General features: G+C 49.6%; 1 protein-coding gene across 2 annotated transcripts in view; it reads right to left on the bottom strand.

The window, feature by feature from the left end:
* DNMBP (dynamin binding protein) overlaps nt 1-21,688 on the bottom strand; it is a 79,279-nt gene extending 57,591 nt beyond the window's left edge. For both annotated transcript variants that reach the window (XM_026651096.2, XM_026651097.1), the window contains exon 1: nt 21,622-21,688. The gene's annotated coding sequence lies outside the window, so the exon portion shown is untranslated. The remainder of the gene's footprint in view (nt 1-21,621) is intronic.
* Nucleotides 21,689-21,953: the final 265 nt, after the last annotated feature.

The raw sequence follows: 21,953 nt of genomic DNA, 5'->3' as shown, positions 1-21,953 counted from the left end.
TTGCAGTAAAGGAGATTTAGGTTGAACATTTGAAAAAACTTCCTAATTGTCAGGGTAATTACGCACTGGAACAAATTACCTAGGGAGGATGTGGAATCTCTGTCATTGGAAGTTTTTAAAAACAGGTTAGACAAGCACCTGTCACTAATGGTCTCTAGACAATACTGAGTCCTGCCTCAGTGCAGGGGACTGGATCAGATGATCTATCAAGGTTCCTTGCAGTCCCACATTTCTATGATAGTGACCTGACCAAGCCTACAAAGAATAGGGTGACCAGATAGCAACTGTGAAAAAACGGGACAGGTGGTGGGGGGTAATAGGCACCTATATAAGAAAAAGTCCCCAAAAATGGGACTGTCCCTTTAAAAACAGGACATCTGGTCACCCTAACAAAGAAGGGACCTGTGACTCTTTGAAGGTCAGAGACTTGATCTATGTGTTTAGATATTTATTTTACCCTGTGAGAAGAGAGGGGAGTGGTAGGAAGTGATCCAAGGAGGCAGCCACATAGCCACCTAGGGTGCAGGACTCAGCTGGGCTCTGGATTGGAGCCTAGTGGAGAGGATGGTCCGGGCTCCCCTACCAACCCCTCAAGAGGGATAACTATGGAAGTCTATCCCTTGGGGGAACCTAGATGGGGGAAGACTGAAGATATAAGGGTCCAGGACTGTAAGATCCCAACCCAAGGGGGAAGCCCTGAATACCTTGCTTAATCCTGCTTAATCCGTCTTGCATCTGAAGAAGTGAGGTTCTGACCCACGAAAGCTTATGCTCCCAATACTTCTGTTAGTCTCAAAGGTGCCACAGGACCCTCTGTTGCTTTTTACAGATTCAGACTAACACGGCTACCCCTCTGATACTTGCTTAATCCTAAAGACCTTCCCGTTTCTGAACCCGTTATATATATCCCAAAAGGAGGGGACTTGAAAATGTGACCTGTCTGGAGGTCTCAGTCACTGAAAGGACAGACCACCACAGTGCGGAGCTGTGCTATGAAAGGGGAATGCCTGGGAGGAAGTCAACTTGCAGTCCTCTGCTCAACCTCCAAGTGGCACTGTGGGTGAGTGTTGCTCTGCACATCATGCCTGATCCACTAACACATATTTACTCGAACAAGATCTTTGAAGAGACAACCCACAATTGAAGGAAGCATGAAACAACTGCCAAAGCTGCCAATAAAATCCCAGCCATCTCATGTTTCTCTCAGCTGTGCGAGGAAAGAGGGGTGTTCTCACCCAGCTGCTGAGGAACCCATAAAAAGGGTTAAAGTAACAGCTCCTTGGGAAGAGCAAGGCCAGGATTTCAGGGGAATGGTAAAGTGTGACAGACTAATAATGTGAGGAGTCTAAGGGAGCTGGGGGGAAGTTCACATTTTCAATTAAGTAACAAGTTAGTCTCATCACAGTTCAAACTCTCATCTGCTAACCATTTTCTTCTGGGTTACAGAAGCCATTGAATGTTAAAATGAAGAGGGAAAAGGAGCTGTTAGGAGCAGTTTACATAGAGCAAATGAGAGTTGAAATTAGAGGATGTGGATATTACAGAGCAAAGGGAGTTCTGATGTGGAGGGATGGGGGAGTTGTGAGCCCAAAAACTGCTTCCAGGATTTCTGGAGAATCTGAGCAAATATTGTGTACATCACTAGGCAGCACCGAGCCCTTCCTGCTCTTATTCCCATTTACATCAGGTATCTCACTGGGGCTTCCGGAAGTAATGCTATTTCTTTGCACACAGAGTTTTGCAGCATTGCAAACTACACCCTTGCAAGCACCATGAAACTTCAGGTCTCAGCGTCTGGGAAAAGCTGTCCCTTTTCTGGAATGCACTGGGACTCTTCCCTGAACACAGGAGTGTTTGCTGTATGTTTCTCTCTCTCTGGGCCCAGTCAGTGTGCTCATCTGTTTGAAGGCAGCGAACCAACCTGTGAAGTTTACTTGTTCCATAACAAGACTCAGATGTATTATTAATTTTTCCAGGACCTTGGCCTTGTCTCGCCCAGGAGTGGCTGCTTGCTGAACACCTGCTGCAAACTCACATCTAGAAGAAATCATAGAACTGGAATGGACCTCGAGAGGTCATCTAGTCCAGTCCCCTGCACTCAAGATAGGACTAAGTATTATCTAGACCATCCCTGACAGGCGTTTGTCTAACCTGCTCTTAAATATCCCCAATGATGGAGATTCCACCACCTCCCTAAGCAATTTATTCCAGTGCTTAACCACTCTGACAGTTAGGAAGTTTTTCCTAATGTACAACCTAAACCTCCCTTGCTGCAATTTAAGCCCACTGCTTCTTGTCCTATCCTCAGAGGTTAAGAAGAACAATTGTTCTCCCTCCTCCTTGTAACAACCTTTTATGTACTTGAAAACTGTTATGTCCCCCCTCAGTCTTCTCTTCTCCAGACTAAACAAACCCAATTTTTTCAATCTTCCCTCATAGGTCATGTTTTCTAGACCTTTAATCATTTTTGTTGGTCTTCTCTGGACTTTCTCCAATTTGTCCACATCTTTCCTGAAATGTGGTGCTCAGACCTGGACACAATACTCCAGTTGAGGCCTAACCAGCGCAGAGTAGAGCGGAAGAATGACTTCTCATGTCTTGCTTACAATATTCCTCCTAATACATCCCAGAATGATGTTTGCTTTTTTTGCAACAGCGTTACACTGTTGACTCATATTTAGCTTGTGATCCACTATGACCCCAGATCTCTTTCCGCAGGACTCCTTCCTAGGCAGTCATTTTCCATTTTGTATGTGTGCAACTGATTGTTCCTTCCCAAGTGGAGTACTTTGCATTTGTCCTTATTGAATTTCATCCTACTTACTTCAGACCATTTCTCTAGTTTGTCCAGATCATTTTGAATTATAAACCTATCCTCCAAAGCACTTGCAACCCCTCTCAGCTTGGTATCGTCCGCAAACTTTGTAAGTGTACTCTCTACGCCATTATCTAAATCAGGGGTCGGCAACTTTTCAGAAGTGGTGTGCCAAGTCTTCATTTATTCACAGAAGTGGGGGGAGGGATAGCTCAGTGGTTTTGAACATTGGCCTGCTAAACCCAGGGTTGTGAGCTCAATCTTTGAGGGGGCCACTTAGGGAATCTGGGGCAAAATCATTACTTGGTCCTGCTAGTGAAGGCAGGGGGCTGGACTCAATGACTTTTCCGGGTCCCTTCCAGTTCTATGAGATAGGTATATCTCCATATATTATTAATTTAAGGTTTCACGTGCCAGTAATATATTTTAACATTTTTAGGTCTCTTTCTATAAGTCTATAATATATAACTAAACTATTGTTGTATATAAAGTAAATAAGGTTTTTAAAATGTTTAAGAAGCTTCATTTAAAATTAAATTAAAATGCAGAGCCCCCCGGACCGGTGGCCAGGACCCGGGCAGTGTGAGTGCCACCGAAAATCAGCTCGCGTTCCGCCTTTGGCACGCGTGCCATAGGTTGCCTACCCCTGATCTAAATAATTGATGAAGATATTGAACAGAACCGGACCCAGAACCGATCCCTGCGGGACCCCACTCATTATGCCCTTCCAGCATGACTGTGAACCACTGATAACTACTCTCTGGGAATGATTTTCCAACCAGTTATGCACCCACCTTATAGTAGTCAGTTGCTTTTTCCTAGTTTGTTTATGAGAAGGTCATGCGAGACAGTATCAAAAGCCTTACTAAAGTCAAGATATACCACATCTACCACTTCCCCCCTATCCACAAGGCTTGTTACCCTGTCAAAGAAAGCTATCAGGCTGGTTTGACATGATTTGTTCTTGACAAATCCATGCTGACTGTTATTTATCACCTTATTATCTTCTAGGTGTTTCCAAATTGATGGCTTAATTCTTTGCTCCATTATCTTTCCGGGTACAGAAGTTAAGCTGACTGGTCTGTAATCCCCCGGGTTGTCCTTATTTCCCTTTTTATAGACGGGCACTATATTTTCCCTTTTCCAGTCTTCTGGAATGTCTCCCGTCTTCCATGACTTTTCAAAGATAATAGCTAATGGCTCAGATATCTCCTCAGTAAGCTCCTTGAGTATTCTAGGATGCATTTCATCAGGCCCTGGTGATTTGAAGGCATCTAACTTGTCTAAGTAATTTTTGACTTGTTCTTTCCCTATTTTAGACTCTGATCCTACCTCATTTTCACTGGCATTCACTATTTTAGACATCCAATCGCCACCAACCTTCTTGGTGAAAACCGAAACAAAGAAGTCATGACCATTTCCGCATTTTCTGTTATTGTCTTTCCCACCTCATTGAGTAACGGGCTTACCTTGTCCTTGGTCTTCCTCTTGCTTCTAATGTATTTGCAGAATGTTTTCTTGTTTCCTTTTATGTCCCTAGCTAGTTTGATTTCATTTTGTGCCTTGGCCTTTCTAATTTTGTCCCTACATACTTGTGTTATTTATTTATATTCATCCTTTGTAATTTGACCGAGTTTCCACTTTTTGTAGGACTCTTTTTTGAGTTTTAGATAATTGAAGATCTCCTGGTTAAGCCAGGGTGGTCTCTTGCCATACTTCCTATCTTTCCTATGCAGTGGGATAGTTTGCTCTTGTGCCCTTAATAATGTCTCTTTGAAAAACTGCCACCTGTCTTCTATTGTTTTCCCCTTAGACTTGCTTCCCATGGGATTTTACCTACCAACTCCCTAAGTTTGCTAAAGTCTACCACCTTGAAATCCATTGTCTTTATTGTGCTGTTCTCCCTCCTACCATTCCTTAGAATCATGAACTCTACCATTTCATGATCACTTTCTCCCAGTTACCTTCCACTTTCAAATTCTCAACCAGAAGATGACTTACAGCTTCTTTCAGGCTGGGATGTTGGTAGAATCATAGAAAATTAGGGTTGGAAGAGACCTCAGGAGGTCATCTAGTCCAACCCCCTGCTCAAAGCAGGACCAACACCAACTAAATCATTCCCCGGGGCTTCGTCAAGCCGGGCCTTAAAAACCTCTAAGGATGGAGATTCTACCACCTCCCTAGGGAACCCATTCCAGTGCTTCACCACCCTCCTAGTGAAATAGTGTTTCCTAATATCCAACCTAAACCTCCCCCACTGCAACTTGAGACCATTGCTCCTTGTTCTGTCATCTGCCACCACTGAGAACAGCCTAGGTCCACCCTCTTTGGAACCCCCAGGTAGATGAAGGCTGCTATCAAATCCCCCCTCACTCTTCTCTTCTGCAGACTAAATAAGGCCAGTTCCCTCAGCCTCTCCTCATAAGTCACGTGCCCCACGCCCCTAATTATTTTTGTTGCCCTCCGCTGGACTCTCTCCAATTTGTCCACATCCTTTCTGTAGTGGAGGGCCCAAAACTGGATGCAATACTCCAGATGTGGCCTCACCTGTGCCAAATAGAGGGGGAATAATCACTTCCCTCAATCTGCAGGCAATGCTCCTACTAATGCAGCCCAATATGCTGTTAGCCTTCTTGGCAACAAGGGCACACTGCTGACTCATATCCAGCTTTTCGTCCACTGTAATCCCCAAGTCCTTTTCTGCAGAACTGCCGCTTAGCCAGTTGGTCCCAAGTCTGTAGCAGTGCATGGGATTCTTCCTTCCTAAGTGCAGGGCTCTGCACTTGTCCTTGTTGAACCTCATCTTTTGGCCCAACCCTCCTATTTGTCTAGGTCACTCTGGACCCTATCCCTACCCTCCAGCATATCTACCTTTCCCCCCACCTTAGTGTCATCCGCGAACTTGCTGAGGGTGCAATCCATCCCATCATCCAGATAATTAATGAAGACGTTACAGAATCTAAACCTCTGGACGTAAAGATGAAAACAAAACTCTCCCAAGCTTCCTCCCAAGAGAGTCCTCTTTGTGCCTAGTATCAGAGGGATAGCCGTGTTAGTCTGGATCTGTAAAAAGCAAAAGAGGGTCCAATACATCTGTTAGTCTTAAAGGTGCCACAGGACCCTCTGTTGCTCTTTGTGCCTGACACACCAGCACGAAGAGCAGATTCTAGGGAGAGCTGCACTCCGCCTGATATCTGCAATGAGTCACCATCCCTGACTTCTGGCCAAGCACCATTCCCCTCTCACCTCAGAGCTGGGTAATCCCTTCAAGGCAGGGCAGGAGAGGAAGGGAAGGCCCAGGACTGAACAAACATGGAGACTTCACCCTAGCAGAGGTCAGGGCTGAAACAGAGCACAGAATTCCTGACTCAGCCCAGCAGCAGCAAGATACCCCTCCCAGGCAGGCTTGGGGCCCCCTGTATGAATAGAAGGAGAAAGCTAGGCAATTAACTCACCCTGTCATGGCACTCTTCCCCGCTTCCTCTGCTCCCCACCCCCATTCCTGGGACTGGAGCAGGTGACACATTTCAATACCTAACTGTATCTCAGTTCCTAGATTGGCAACTTCCCCAGAGCCCTACTGAAGAAATCTCAGCTCCATGCTGCAGCACGCTGAGGAATCTGCAGCCCGTCAGAGCCAGACCAGTCCTACAACAAATCCATCTGTCCTTTCAGCCAGACCAGCCAGTGCAGGCTAAGAAAGTAGAGACTTGAAGCAAAGCACAACAGCTTTTAACCTGGTTATAATGTTGTTTGGTGCCATCTGTCCAGACTGGACCAAACCAGGTTATACAGCCAAAAGGGGTAGTGGAGACTTTGTCACGTTTCTGCTGCACAGTGACTCATAGATTTCAGATCCATTTCCCACATCCCTCCGCCTCTCTCCTTGCATCTGAAAGGAGGTCGGACAAGAAATTTTCATTAATGGATTCACCATTTTTGGGGAAAGGCAAGGGAGAAGATGAGTGTTAGACCCTTACTCAAAGAAGCCACCACTCAGAGGGAGGGTGACCTGAAGGAGGATGGTGAAATGACTTTGTGCCCTTTTTAGCCTCTTTAGGATGCATGTAGATAAAATTAATGGAGATTTTTGTACATTGGAAATATGGATCTTGTCGATCCTGTTTTTGCTGGAAGACTAACACACTCACAGACACATGGGGCTCCAGCACTTAAGAGACAAGACAGCTACGTAAAGGGATCACTGGAAGTTGATAAGGGTATTAGAGCCCTTGCAATATGAATTACGGTGGCAAGAGCATTTCTAATTCTCAAATGCTTGACTTTGCAACCTTAATAATGTTTTTTTCATTTAGATTTTAGATGAAGTCCATTGGGAAGCAGCATGGTCCAGTGGATGGGGCACTGGACTGAGAGTCAGGAGAACTGGCTTCTATTTCTAGCTCTGCTGTGTAATCTGGGGCATTTCCAAACCTTCCAACTCTTTGCCAGCATTGTCTATTGAGACTGTCATCTCTTTGGGGCAAGGATTGTCTCTTACGCAGTTTGTAAGCACCTAGCTCACTGGGGGCCTGCTCTTGGCTGGGCTGCTAGGTGGTACTGGAATACAAGTAGTTATAATATGCTCCCTGGAGGCTGAGTTTGGGAGAGAGGCGGGAGACCTATCCTCTCTCTGGTCCCGCGCCCGCAACGCCTCGAGACGCCTGGGTAAGAGGATCAGCTGCTGCTGGAAGTGGTGCGAGGAGCGCTGGGAGCTGGGAATACTGGTACCACGCTTAAAGACCCGGACCACACCATCGTCACCCCGACCGCCAGAGCTATGCTGGAAAAGACCCTGAAAGACACCATCTGCTGCCACTATGCCGAGAACTTTAAGCGGAAGCCGGACCAGGGCAAGGTGTTCGAGGTGTCCAGCAAGTGGGACGCCAGCAACCACTTCCTCCCCGGGGGCAGCTTCACCAGGTTCGCCGACTGGCGGTTCGTCCACAGGGCCCGACTCAACTGCGTTCCCCTCAACGGAGCCATCCACCACAGCAACCGAGACAAGCGCTGCAGGAAGTGCGGCTATGCAAACGAGACCCTGCCCCACGTCCTGTGTGGATGCAAACAGCACTCCGGAGCCTGGCGGCACCGCCACAATGCCATCCAGAACAGGTTGGTGAAAGCCATCCCGCTGTCCCTGGGGAAGATCACCCTCGACTCCGCCATCCCCAGGACAGACAGCAGACTGCGACCCGACATCGTCGTGACCGATGCAGAAAAGAAGAAGGTCCTCATCGTAGACGTCACGGTGCCTTTTGAAAACCGGTCACCGGCCCTCCACGAGGCCCGAGCACGGAAGGCGTCGAAGTACACCCCGCTGGCCGAGACCTTGAGAGCCCAGGGCTACGAGGTGCAGATACACGCCCTGATCGTGGGAGGCCTGGGCTTGTGGGACCCCCACAATGAGCCGGTTCTGAGAGCGTGCGGAGTCGGTCGACGCTACGCCTGGCTCATGAGACAGCTCATGGTGTCCGACACCATCAGGTGGTCAAGAGACATTTATACGGAACACATCACAGGACACCATCAATACCGCATTGAGTAACCGAGACCGCCGACCAGGGAAATAACCCACTTCCTTCCCTGATGGATCAAGGGACGTGCCCCACCCATGTAGTTATTCGCGACACTGATACTGACTTGGACTCCTTATTCATTCCATGGGTGGCGTACCCAAGCCCACTTATCCACTGACACTTTAAAAACTCTTGCACCCAATCTGGGTTTATGCCGGTTATGTGATATGTATGTATCTTCTCATCCTTGCAAACGATACCTGTAACCCCCCATAACCCAAGCCTGACCCCAGATGTACAGTACCTTCCCTCTTAACTCGTGTCTATTTCATTTTAAACATTCACTTTAATAAAATTTATATTATACCCGTGAGCAAAAAGCTTTTATAATTTTGCTCAAATACATTTTTAAGTGACACAATCACTAGAAATGTAGGAAATAACTAGTTAAGGCAACATTAACTTCCAAGCCAAGCATAAGGCAGCAAGTGTACTCTCACACATCATCTTCACTACAAAGTCCTTTCACAGAGCCACCCACAGTGTACACATCCCAGTCACACACTGAACTCTGAGCTCAGCACAATGAGGTCACACAGCCAGGCTGCCCACACCAGCTCGCCAGGCCCCGTGCTCAGCCAGACTCACTAGTTTCATGCCTCCCACATCTCCCCACTCCTTTAACCCCTGCCAAAGTTTTAAACAACTTAGTTTTATCAATGTCCATTTTTATTAATATTTAACTATTAAAAATACACATTAATTCCAGTGAATGGAGGATCACAGAGGCATGTGGGGAGAGCAGCTGTAGTCAGGAACCAGGGAAGCCATGTCAAAGCACAGAAGTAGCTAACAGGCCTGGGTAGTTCCTCTGGCTTTTCTTTGGTGATATTCATTCAGTTATAACAAACAGAACTGTGCTGCCCACAGCCAATCTTGATGGTCTGTATAAAAACAATCACTTTCTGTTACTGCCCTTCCCTGGCTTTGGTCTGTCTCTAAACTTTGAGCTTCTCAAGGCAGGGACTCTCATTCCTTCTTGAATATCTGGAAAGCACGTGGCACATCGGGGTGCTCTGACGAACAAATGAATAAATACATAACAGGGAATAACACCTTGTAGGTTAAACATAATTGCACATTTTAAACAGTGGCCTCTCGCAGAGACATGTGAGGGAGAAAGACACATACATAAAAGTTTGCAATTTGTGGGGACCCTGGTATTTTAGTTTGGGGAGGAGGGAGAAATTGAGGCTGTTGGGGGAAAATCTTAGAGAAAAGTATTTCTAAGTGTTTCCTCTGCAAGAGTGAGCAAATATTTTACCATAACAATATTACAGAAAATCCAACTACCCCTGAAGAGCCATGTGCTAGATCTGGAGACCCAATTCAATCATTAACATGTGAGCGATACAGAGGGATCTGAGCCAAACTTCAGAGAGAAATCTCCACCCAACCTTTGCTACAGAGCTGTGACCGACACTTCCACAAAATAAACTATCCCTAGCTGCCCTTCAGCATGATGGTTAATGCTACTTGTTTCAACAGTAACCTGCAAAGGAAAAAAACTGAGCTTGTGCCATTTTTTCCCCTTTATGATAGAGATAGGGGCCCGAAAAGGTTCTGTAAAAATAAATACAATCAAATTCTGCTTGTTTTTCCAGTACTTAAGGTCCTGTCGATGCTAGAGAATTCTGTGGTGACAGAGTAGCTTGCGTACATGATGACATCACAAAACAACAGAGAAAAACTGTGCTGAAAGAGAAGATTTCTAGTATAGGTGTTTTTTTGTTAGTTTTATTTTACCTGATCTATTAAGGCACAAAGAGCTCAACAAAATACCTCTGAGGCCTCCCACTGGTCCTCCAACAAAGCCATATTTCTTTATAGTCATAATATTTCTAAGGTTAAAAAAAGCTGGAAACAAATAAATGAGAACAAAACCCCTTTGGGCTGCTCCCTCCATCACACAAGAGCTCAAGCCCAATCCTTTCAAATCCCGTTGTAGGCCACCTGTAACTAAACTGCAAACAGGCTCCCTTTTGTAAACTATTTCAGAAGCGGGTTTATAGGAGAGATTTGAATTTGGAGACAAAAAGATCTTGGAAGGTTACAAGGCGCACTGGAGACAAAAAATGAGACAACTGCGGTTGGTGACATTGGCAGAACAGAGCGGCGTGGGAAGGGGACACTGACAGAAGCCAGCTCAGAGATGTAGGCAGTTTCTGCACTGAAAGTGCAGACAGGAAGTTGAAATGTGATGCACAGCACAATGGGAGGCAGGGAAATGAGTAAGGAGGAGTAGATGGGGTGAGATTGTGCTGTATGGTACAAAATGACTGTATTTGGGAGAGTTGTGTAGAGCAGACACTATCTCTCCTGTCTCTGTCAGAGGTAAAGACAGAGACTGTAACAAAAGTCAAGGAGAGAGAGACAGTGGCAAGTGGGGGGCAGGAGAGAGGTCCTTTTCAGCAGAAATTTGAAATCCATGGAAACATGGCAAATCTCACATGACAGGTGTCAGTCACATCACTCAATGAATGACTGGAAGGCACTTAGATACTACGGAGAGGAACTAGAACTAGAAAAGAGGAGAGTGAGGCAGCTCTAGATGTCAGGAGCTGCAGAGGAGAAGGTGCTTGCACAAGAGAGGCTAGAGCATGTGAAGGATAATGCATCAGCTTTGGCATCACTCTGTCAGACGCACTGTAGCAGGGAGAGGTGGTGCAGGAGGTGCCTGCTGCCATTGCTCGGATTGCAGATGTCGTAAGGAAACCCCTCAGGAGCTGATCAAAGTGGCACCTTTTGCCGCTCAGCTCATCTACAAAGTAAGATGCCTCTGTCCCTCACTATGCCTGAACCCAGGCTTCCCTACGAAACAGAGGAGATTTAGTAAAATGAGAACATTAGCTGAGATACACCCACGGGGTGGAGCCTGCACCAGGCCTCTCACCTGGAGGGGGTCTGCTTATTTGTAACCCCCTCCCCAACACCAACAAGGCCTCAGCCCCCCAGGAGGATGCACACAGCACCAACCCCACCTTTGAACTCTGAGGCCTCAGGCTTAGCGTTTCTGCTCGGTAGAGAGGGCAGGCCCAAATTACTGACAAGCAAAACAACATTGTTCAATGTTTGTATCACAGCAGCACCCAGAGGCCCCAGCATTGCCCCTGGGTTTATACAGTTAGGAGCCGCTGTGCTGCCCTCCTGTCTCTCCCTGGAGTTATTTTCTCTCATGAGCTATTAGGTCAATACCAAGTGCCACAAATTACAGGTCCCTCCTGCTGGTTTACCCCAGAACAGCCCTCTGGCCATTGGAACTCAGATCACATAGGTATGTCCACATAGCCCATGGCAGCAAATCCCTGAGCCCCAGCTGCCAGGCTCACACTAAGGCACTAAAAACAGCTGTGCAGACTGAGCCCACCCCGTTTCCTAGGCGACATCTACATAGCTAGCCTGAGCCTGGCTCCACACTTGCTGCCACTCGCTGTGTGGACATGTCCCCAGAGGATCGAAATCCCTAGGCCAGATGGCCCTCTGCCAAGAGTGCTCTGTACAGGAATGACAAAGGCAGTGCTCTGCAGCATTAATGGCTTTACCTGACAGCTGGGCCATATGCCCATAGTGTTTACAAGGCAGGGTGTATGCTGCAGATGGAGTAACAGTGACAATACTGCCTAAAGCAGCAGTCACAGACTTGGACATTGCTCAACCCAGTCTCCCTTAATTGTGGGCACAACTGAGGTCATTTATACGTGTATGTCTCTGGGCAGCAAGTTGTGGGTGCAGAGAGGCCAGATTTTAAAATCAGGCCTATATCGTTAGCCCTACAAACAGAGTGTTCCTCTCAGTGTCCTACCTGTTCGACAGCTTTACTACTTCTGACACTGTCACCACATCAACGATGTTCCCCAGACCCCCAGAATTTACTCTGCCAGACCTACCAGTAGCACAGCGCATCATTAAATCAGAGCTTCCATGTACCTGTAATCCCAATTCCAGTCTTCCTAACAAATGAAGATGGGTATTAACTGTGCTGTTAGCATGCCAGGCCCTCTGGGAGCAGTAGCCATGAGACACTTGGAGGGTGACATCCTGGCCCCACTGAAGTCAATTGAAATTTTGCCACTGATTTCAACAGAGCCAGGATTTCACCCAGAAACTGCAGCTGTGTGACTCACACCGTCATACTAAACCCCCAAGCATAATCTCTGCATGCCTCAGCTTCACCCACCCTTGCTTCTGGACCCGTATCACAGATGTAATAGTGATTACATAATAGCTCAGTAATAGTGCTCACAGTGCAATTAAATGTAACATCCTTGTATGGGGGGATACCACCAAAACCCACACCACGGTAACATTTCACTTTAAAAAGGGGAACTACCAGGGCCGGCTCCAGGCACCAGCTTGTCAAGCAGGAGCTTGGGGTGGCCGCTCCGGAGAGGGGCAGCACGTCCAGGTATTCGGCGGCAATTCGGCCGACGGTCCCTCACGCCGCCTCGGAGCGAAGGACCTCCCGCCGAATTGCCGCCGCAGATCGCGATTGCGGCTTTCTTTTCTTTTCTTTCTTTTTTTTTTTTGGCTGCTTGGGGCGGCCAAAACCCTGGAGCCGGCCCTGAGAACTACACAAAACTGAGGATGCTTGTTAGATGGAAATTAAAAAGAGCGGTGACATGGGTTAAATGCCAGCGAGCATGGGGACTATTTAAAAACACCATAACAGAGGCTCAGACTAAATGGATACCCCAAATCAGAAAAACAATGAGAGGACCAAAAGAACGCCACCATGGCTAGAAAGCAGAGCGATGGAGGCCATCAACAGCAAAAAAGCATCCTTTAAAATTTGAAAGTCAGATCCTAGTGCGGATAACAGGAAGGTGCACAAACTCTGGTGGGTTAAGAGTAAAAGTATAAGGCAGGAGGCAAAGAAAGAATTTGAGAAGCAACATGGTAAAGATGCAAAAATTAACAGTAAGAATTTTTTTAAGTATATGAGAAGCAGAAAGTCTGTCAAACGGATAGTAGGGCGACTAAATGACCACGATGCTAAAGGATCACTCAAGGAAGACAAGGCCATTGCAGAGAAGCTAAACAAATTCTTTGCATTGGTCTTCACGGCAGAGGATGTGGGGAAGATACATACATCAGAGCTATTCTTTTTGGTTGGCAGATCTGAAGTACTGTTCCAAACTGGTATGTCAATAGAAGATGTTTTAGAACAAATTGATAAATTAAGCACTAATAGATCACCAGGACCAGATGGTAGTCACCCAAGAGTTCTGAAGGAACTCGAATATGAAATCACAGATCTATTAACTCTAGTATGTAACCGATCACTGGAACAAATCGTTGTACCAGATGACTGGAAGGTAACTAATGTAACACCAATTTTTTAAAAGGGCTCCAGAGGTGATCCTGGCAATTACAGGACGCAAGCCTAACTTTAGTACCAGGCAAACTGGTAGAAACTATAGTAAAGTACAGAATTATCAACATATAGATCAGGGGAGGGCAAACTACGGCCTGGATCCGGCCCGTCAGGGCTTTCAATCCGGCCCGCAGGATTGCCAGCCCTGTGGCGCAGCAGGGCTAAGGCAGGCTCCCTGCCTGCCCTGGCCCCGCACTGCTCCCAGAAGCGGCCGGCACCACGTCCCTGCGGCCCCTGGCGGGGGAAGGGGGCGAGGGCTCCATGCCCTACCCTTGCCTGCAGACACCTCCCCCTGCAGCTCCCCAGGAACAGGGAACCACAGCCAATGGGAGCTTCGGGGTGGTACCCACAGGCGAGGGCAGCGCACAGCCAAGCCACCTGCCCCACCCCACCCCCAGGAGCCACTGCTGGACATGTAGGTCACTTCTGGGAGCGGCATGGGGCCAGGGCAGGAAGGGAGCCTTCTTAGCCCCGCTGCGTGCTGCTGCCACCCTGGAGCCGCTCAAGGTAAGCAGCGCCAGACTGGAGCCCACACCCTGAACCCCTCCTGCACCCCGCACCCCAACCCCCTGCTCTGAGCCCCCTAAACCCCTGCCTTGAGCCCCCTGCCTCACCCCTCCTGCAGCCCAACCCCTTTCCCTGAGCCCCTTCCTGCACACCTCACCCCCTCACACCCCCCAACCCTACATTCATGGCCCTGCATACAATTTCCCCACCCAGATGTGGCCCTCGGGCCAAAAAGTTTGCCCACCCCGATATAGATAAATACAATTTGTTGGGGGAAAAGTCAACATGGCTTTTGTAAAGGGAAATCATGCCTCACCAATCTATCAAAATTATCTGAGGTATCAACAAGCATGTGGATAAGGATAATCCAGATGATATAGTGTACAGGGATTTTTGGAAAGCTTCTAACAAGGTCCCTCACTGAAGGCTCTTAAGAAAACTAAGTAGTCATGAGACAATGGGGAAGGTTCTCTCATGGATCAGTAACTGGTTAAAAGACAGAAAACAATGGTCAGTTTTCACAATGGCAAGAGGTAAACAACAGGGTCCCCCAAGGATCTGTACTGGGACCTGTGCTGTTCAAGATACTCATTAATGATCTGAAAAAGGAGGGTAAACAGTGAAGAGACAAGTTTGCAGATGATACAGTATTATTCAGGATTGGAGTGACCTTTGGATTGAACTAAGAATTACAAAGGGATCTCACAAAACTGGGTGACTGAGCAACAAAATGGCAGATGAAATACCGCATTGATAAGTGCAAAGTAATGCACATTGGAAAAAATAGGGTTACCATTCGTCCGGATTCTCCCGGACATGTCCAGCTTTTTTGAGTTAAAAATAGCGTCCGGGGGGAATTTGTAAATGTCCGGACTTCCCCCCCCCATGCAGAGTGCGCGCAGCCAGCCGGATCCTGCCACTCGCACGGGGCTCTGGCAGCCAGAGCCCCTCCTCCGCTCCCCCCTCCTCTCCCCTGCAGCTTGAGATCACTCCCCTCCTCTCTCTCCCTCCCTCCCCCTCCCTGCATTCGCAGATCGCCGGCTGGCCGTTCGCATCGGGCCTCCGGCAGTCTGGAGCTCCTCCCCCTGCTCACCCGCCCCTGCTGCCCAGCGCGCCGCTCCGCAGCACTCTGAGCGGCAGGGTAAGGGGGCCAGGGGGTCGGAGAAGGGGCAGGGAGGTTCTGGAGAGGGCAGTCAAGAGACAGGGAGCAGGGTTGGATGGGTCGGGAGTTCGGGGGGGGGCTGTCTGGGGGTGGGGGTGTGGATAAGGTTTTGGGCAGTCAGGGTACAGGTAGGGGGTAGGATCCTAGGGGGGCAGTTAGGGTGGGTGGGGGCTCAGGAGGGGGCAGTCAGGGGACAAGGAACAGGGAGGCTTAGATAAGGGGTGGGGTCCTAGGGGGCAGTTAGTGGCAGGGGTCCCAGGAGGGGGCAGTCAGGGGACAAGGAGCGGGGGGGGGTTGGGGGTTCTGAGGGGGGCAGTCAGGGAGTGGGAAGTGGGAGGGAGTGGATGGGGGCGGGGCAGGGCGGGAGCGGGGCTAGAGCGGGGCTCCCCCCCCCAGTGTCCTCTTTTTTGATTGTGGAAATATGGTAACCCTAGAAAAAACTAATACCAACTACACATATATAATGATGGGGTCTAAGTTAGCTGTTACCACTCAAGTAAGAGTCTTAGAGTCACTGTGAACAGTTCTCTGACAACTTCAGCTCAATGAGCAGCAGTGGTCATAAGGCTAACAGACGGTTAGGAACTATTAAGAAAGGTATATGTGAAAGAAAACGTAAAGTCAAATGAAGTAAAAATCTTAAATGAACCAAACTGTACCATAGAATCTCTATGGATAGTAATTCCAGGCTTCAATAATAAGAACAAACAAGTAGGGATATACTACCGACCACTTGGCCAGGATGGTGTTAGTGACTGTGAAATGCTCAGGGAGATTAGAGAGGCTATAAAAATAAAAAACTCAATAATAATGGGGGATTTCAACTATCCCAATATTGACTGGGTACATGTCACCTCAGGTCAGGATGCAGAGATAATTGATTGCTTCTTGGAGGCAGGCAGCTAGTCCTGGAACCCCCAAGAGAAGAGGCAATTCTTGATTTAGTCCTAAATGGAGCACAGGATCTGGTCCAAGAGGTGAATATAGCTGAACCGCTTGGTAATAGTAACCATAATATAATTAAAGTTAACACCCCAGTGGCGGGGAAAACACCACAGCAGCCCACCACAGTAGCATTTAATTTCAGAAAGGAGAACTACACAAAAATGAGGATGTTAGTAAAACAGAAATTGAAGGGTACAGTGCCAAAAGTGAAATCCCTGTAAGCTGCATGGGAACTTTTTAAAGACACCATAATAGAGGCTCAACTTAAATGTATACCCCAAATTAAAAAACAGTAAGAGAACCAAAGAAGTGCCACCATGGCTAAACAACAAAGTAAAAGAAGCAATGAGAGGCAAAAAGGCATCCTTTAAAAAGTGGAAGTTAAATCCTAGTGAGGAAAATAGAAACTCTGGCAAGTGAAGTGTAAAAATATAATTAGGAAGGCCAAAAAAGAATTTTGAAGAACAGTTAACCAAAGACTCAAAAAGTAATAGCAAAAAACCATTTAAGTACATCAGAAGCAGGAAGCCTGCTAAACAACCAGGAGGGCCACTGGACGATCAAGATGCTAAAGGAGCACTCAAGGACGATAAGGCCATTGTGGAGAAACTAAATGAATTCTTTGCATCGGTCTTCACGGCTGAGAATGTGAGGGGGATTCCCAAACCTGAGCCATTCTTTTTAGGTGACAAATCTGAGGAACTGTCCCAGATTGAGGTGTCTTTAGAGGAGGTTTTGGAACAAACTGATAAACAGTAATAAGTCACCAGGACCAGATGGCATTCACCAAAGAGTTCTGAAGGAACTCAGATGTGAAATTGCAGAACTACTAACTGTGGTATGTAACCTATCATTTAAATCCGCTTCTGTACCAGATGACGGAGGCTAATGTGATGCCAATATTTAAAAAAGGCTCCGGTGATAATCCTGGCAATTACAGGCCAGTAAACCTAACTTCAGTACTGGGCAAACTGGCTGAAACTGTAGTAAAGAACAGAATTATCAGACACATAGATGAACACCATATGTTGGGGAAGAGTCAACATGGTTTTTGTAAAGTGAAATCATGCCTCACCAATCTATTAGAATTCTTTGAGGGGGTCAACAAGCATGTGGACAAGGGGAATCCAGTGGATATAATGGACTTAGATTTTCAGGAAGCCTTTGACAGGGTCCCTCACCAAAGGCTTTTAAGCAAAGTAAACTGTCATTGGATAAGAGGGAAGGTCCTCTCAGGGATCAGTAACTGGTTAAAAGATAGGAAACAAAGGGTAGGAATAAACATGAGTTTTCAGAACGGAGAGAGGTAAATAGTGATGACCCCCAGGAGCCTGTACTGGGACTAGTACCATTCAACATATTCATAAATGACCTGGAAAAAGGGGTAAACAGTGAGGGGGCATAATTTGCAGATGATACAAAACTACTCAAGATAGTTAAGTCCAAAGCAGACTGCGAAGAGTTACAAAGGGATCTCACAAAACTGGGTGACTGAGCAACAAAATGGCAAATGAAATTCAGTGTTGATAAGTGCAAAGTAATGCACACTGGAAAACATAATCCCAACTATACAAATAAAATGATGGGGTCTAAATTAGCTGTTACCACTCAAGAAAGAGATCTTGGAGTCATTGTGGATAGTTCTCTGAAAACATCCGCTCAATGTGCAGCGGCAGTCAAAAAAGCAAACAGAATGTTGGGAATCATTCAGAAAGGGATAGATAGTAAGACAGAAAATATCATGTTGCCTCTATATAAATCCATGGTATGCCCACACCTTGAATACTGCATGCAGATCTGGTCACCCCCATCTCAAAAAAAGATATATTAGAATTGGAAAAGGTTCAGAGAAGGGCAACAAAGATGATCAAGAGCATGGAATGGCTTTTAAAGGAGGAGAGACTAAAAAGATTAGGTCTATTCACCTTAGAAAAGAGACGACTGAAGGGGGACCAGGTCTCTAAAATCATGAATGGTGTGGAAAAAGTGACTAGAGATGTGTTATTTACCCATAGGAACATAAGAACGGCCAGACTGGGTCAGACCAAAGGTCCATCTAGCCCAGCGTCCTGTCTTCTGACAGTGGCCAATGCCAGGTGCCCCAGAGGGAATGAACAGAACAGGTAATCATCAAGTGATCCATCCTCTGTCACCCATTCCCAGCTTCTGGCAAACAGAGGCTAGGGACACCATCCCTGCCCATCCTGGCTAATAGCTATTGATGGACCTATCCTCCACGAATGTATCTAGTTCTTTTTTGAACCTGTTGTAGTCTTGACCCTTTCCCAAAATACAAAAACCAGAGGTCACCCAATGAAATTAATAGGCAGCAGATTTAATACAAACAAGAGAAAATACTTTTTCACACAATGCATAGTTAACATGTGAAACTCATTGCCATGGGATGATGTGATGGTCAAAAGTATAACTGGGTTCAAAAAGGAATTAGAGTTCCTGGAGGATAGGTCCTTCAGTGGCTGTTAGCCAAGACAGTCAGGAACGCAACCCCATGCTTGAGGTGAAACCTGACTGCCAGAAGCTAGGAGGGGGTGGATCACTCCAATTGCCCTGTTCTTTACACTCCCCCTGAAGCCCTGGCATTGGCCACTGTCAGAAGACAGGACACTGGGCTAGATGGACTATTGGTCTGACCCAGTGTGGCCGCTCTTACGCAGCAGTGAGTCAACAGGATGCTCCAATCACTGTTATTTTTATGAACATGATGGAAGCAGCAGCATCCTCTGCAGTCCTACATGTAACGCACAGCACTGCACTACAGTGCTATCCCCAGGGCTGATCACATCTGACACAGTGCACTCTTGCTGCAGCTTTTCACACAACCCAATGCACTATGCTACCATGGCTAACCCCAAACACAGTGAGAGCCCCTGTCCTGGACAACAGCTGGGCGCAGTTCCCCAACAACTTTCCCGGGGGCCAGACCTTTCACACTTTGGCAAAACACAGTTTTCAGGCCAATCAAGTTTTCTTGAGAACTGGAAGGAGGGTTACACCATGGTGGGGGTAACGGGCAGACAGTGGGTGGGGTGGGACAGGAGGGTCGGGGCAGAGAGAGCGGAGAGATGGGGGAGCAGGTGCATGAGGGGCAGGGAGCAGGGGAGATGGAGTGTTGTGAGGAGGAGGGGATTTCATGGGCAGAGGGAGAGGGATGTCAGAGGCACACAGGGAGAAACAAGGGATGCTATGGGCAGGAGAGGGAGATGTCATGGGGAGCAGAGGCATGGCGCATGGGGAATAGGGGAAGCTGGAGGCAGGGGGACGGGATGTCAGGGGCAGAGCAGAGGGGATGGGGTGGGTGCTCTGCATGGGGAGTGGGAGGATGAGGATGTGGGGACAGAGGCGTGGAGCTGTGGGGGGCAGAGGGGTGAAGTCAGGGTGTCAGCAGAAATCAGGGTCGGTGCTCTGCATGGGTAGAGGAATGGGGCTGTCAGGAGCAGTGGGGTAGAGGGTGGATGTGGGGCTGGGTGTCCTGCATGCAGAGCAGAGGGAGTCAGGTGCCTGAGAGGGAGTCAGGGTGGGTGTTCTGCGTGGGAGCGGGGCACTGATTATGCCAGGGGCTGGGTGGGAAGATAGGGTGTCAGGGGAATACAGGGTATTCTGCATGGGCATGTCAGGGTGGGGGGGAAGAAGACTGAGTGTGAGGGGGTGGGTGCTCTGTGTGGGGAGCAGGGAATGGGGGCATCAGGGCAGAAGGGAGTTGGGTGCTCTGTATGGGGAGCGGGGTGTTGGGGCATCGGGGCAGAGGGCAATGGGGGGTACTAGAGCAGAGGAGGGATGTAGGGTGTCGGGGGGGACCAATGGGGGTTGTGGGGTGTCACGGCAGAGAGGCAATGGGGGTGTTGGGCAGGGGGCAATGGGGGGTACTAGAGCAGAGGAGGGATGGGAGAGTCAGGGCAGGAAGGGCGATGAGGGATGTAGGGGGGCAGGGGCAGAGAGGGGGCGCAGGGGGCAATAGAGGGGTGTTGGCGGACCGAGGGGCAACGGGGGGGTGCTAAATCACAGGGGGGATGGGGGTTGGGGCAATGGAGGATAGTAGAGCAGAGGAGAAATAGAAGGTGTCAGGGTGCTGGAGATTTGAGGGGGGGCGATGGCAGGTGTCAGGGGGGTCTCAGGGCAGAGGAGTGAGCGGGGGAGACGGAGGGGTCTGAGCACCAGGGAGCTATGGGGGGGCATTCAGGAGTGGTCGCTGGGTCCTGGGAGGGCGATGAGGGTGTCAGGGGAGCAGGGGGACAAGGGGTTCCAGGAGGGATGGATGAGGTGTCAGCAGGAGGTGGGGATCTCTGGGCACCAGGGGGTCTCGGGGGTCATGGGGGGCTCAAGGCATGAGGGGTGTTGGGGCAGTTGGGGGCCAGGCATGCCGGGAGGGAAGGGGGCCATGGGTGGGGGCTCAGAGTGCGAGGGGTGTCAGGGCAGGGGGTGCCAGGAGGAATGGGGGGCTGTGTGGGGGGCCAGGAGGGGGGCTCAGGGTGCAAGGGGGGTCAGGGCAGGGGATTCTGGAGGCCATGGGAGGGCTCAGGGCACGACGGTGTCGAGGCAAGGGGTACCAGAGACCATGGGTTATGGGGGGCTCAGGGCGCTAGGAGTGTCGGAGTAGGGGGTGACGGGAGGAATGCAGGGCTCTGGGGGGGCAGGAAGGGGGCTCAGGGTGCCAGGAGGGATGGGGGTGTCTAGGGGGGGCAAGAGGGGGGCTCAGGGTGCAAAGGGTGTCGGGGTAGGGAGTGCCATAGCCATGGGGGATCTCGGTGGGCCATGAGGGGGTTTCAGGGGATGCCAGGAGGGGTGAGGGTGTTGGCGGGGGATGGGGAGCAATGGGGGGCCATAAAGGGGTTTTGGGGGCGAGGGGGTGCCAGGAGGAATGGGGGGCTCAGGGCACGAGGGAGGGAGTGTTTGGGGCCATGCGGGGGCTCAGGGCGCAAAGGGTGTGGGGGATAGGGAGCAATGGGGGACCATGAGGGGGGTTCAGGGCGTGAGGGGGGTCGGCGCGGGGGCTGCCGGGAGGGATGAGGGTGTCGGCGGGGATGGGAGGCAATGGGGGACCATGAGGGGAGTTCAGGGGGCGGCGGGAGGGATGAGGGTGTCGGCGGGAAGGGGGGGCCATGAGGGGGTCTCGGGGCGCTCGCTCTGCGGGAGCGGCTGAGACCCGGCGGCCCCAGGCCGGAGGCCCCGGAGACCAGTCTCTCCCCCGGGTAGGTGCTCCCGGCCCGGCCCCCGTTCCTACCTGCTCCCCGGGCCGGGCCGGCCCCGCGCGGCCGCTCCAGCCCCTCCACGTCCCGCTGCCACGGCCGCCTCCGCCCCCGGCCCGGAGCCCCGCCCGGCCGAGTCACCGGCCCGGCCCCGCCCGCAGCCCGCCCCGCCCGAGAGAGCCGGGAGCCGGGGCCCGCGGGCTCTGGGGGGGGCGCCGGGCTAGACCGGAACGGGCCCTTCTGGCCGCCGCCACACGGCCCTGCGCGGCCCCCCGGGACTCCGGGCACCGACGGGAAGGACACGGGGACACCGGGCAACGCACAGAGACATGGGGACATGACACCCCGCCGGGACACGGACACCCCC

The sequence above is a fragment of the Terrapene carolina genome, unplaced genomic scaffold (genome assembly GCF_002925995.2).
Source record: "Terrapene carolina triunguis isolate 2854851 unplaced genomic scaffold, T_m_triunguis-2.0 Scaffold95, whole genome shotgun sequence".
Lineage (NCBI taxonomy): Eukaryota > Metazoa > Chordata > Testudines > Emydidae > Terrapene > Terrapene triunguis.
This window is presented reverse-complemented; position numbering and strand designations above follow the sequence as displayed.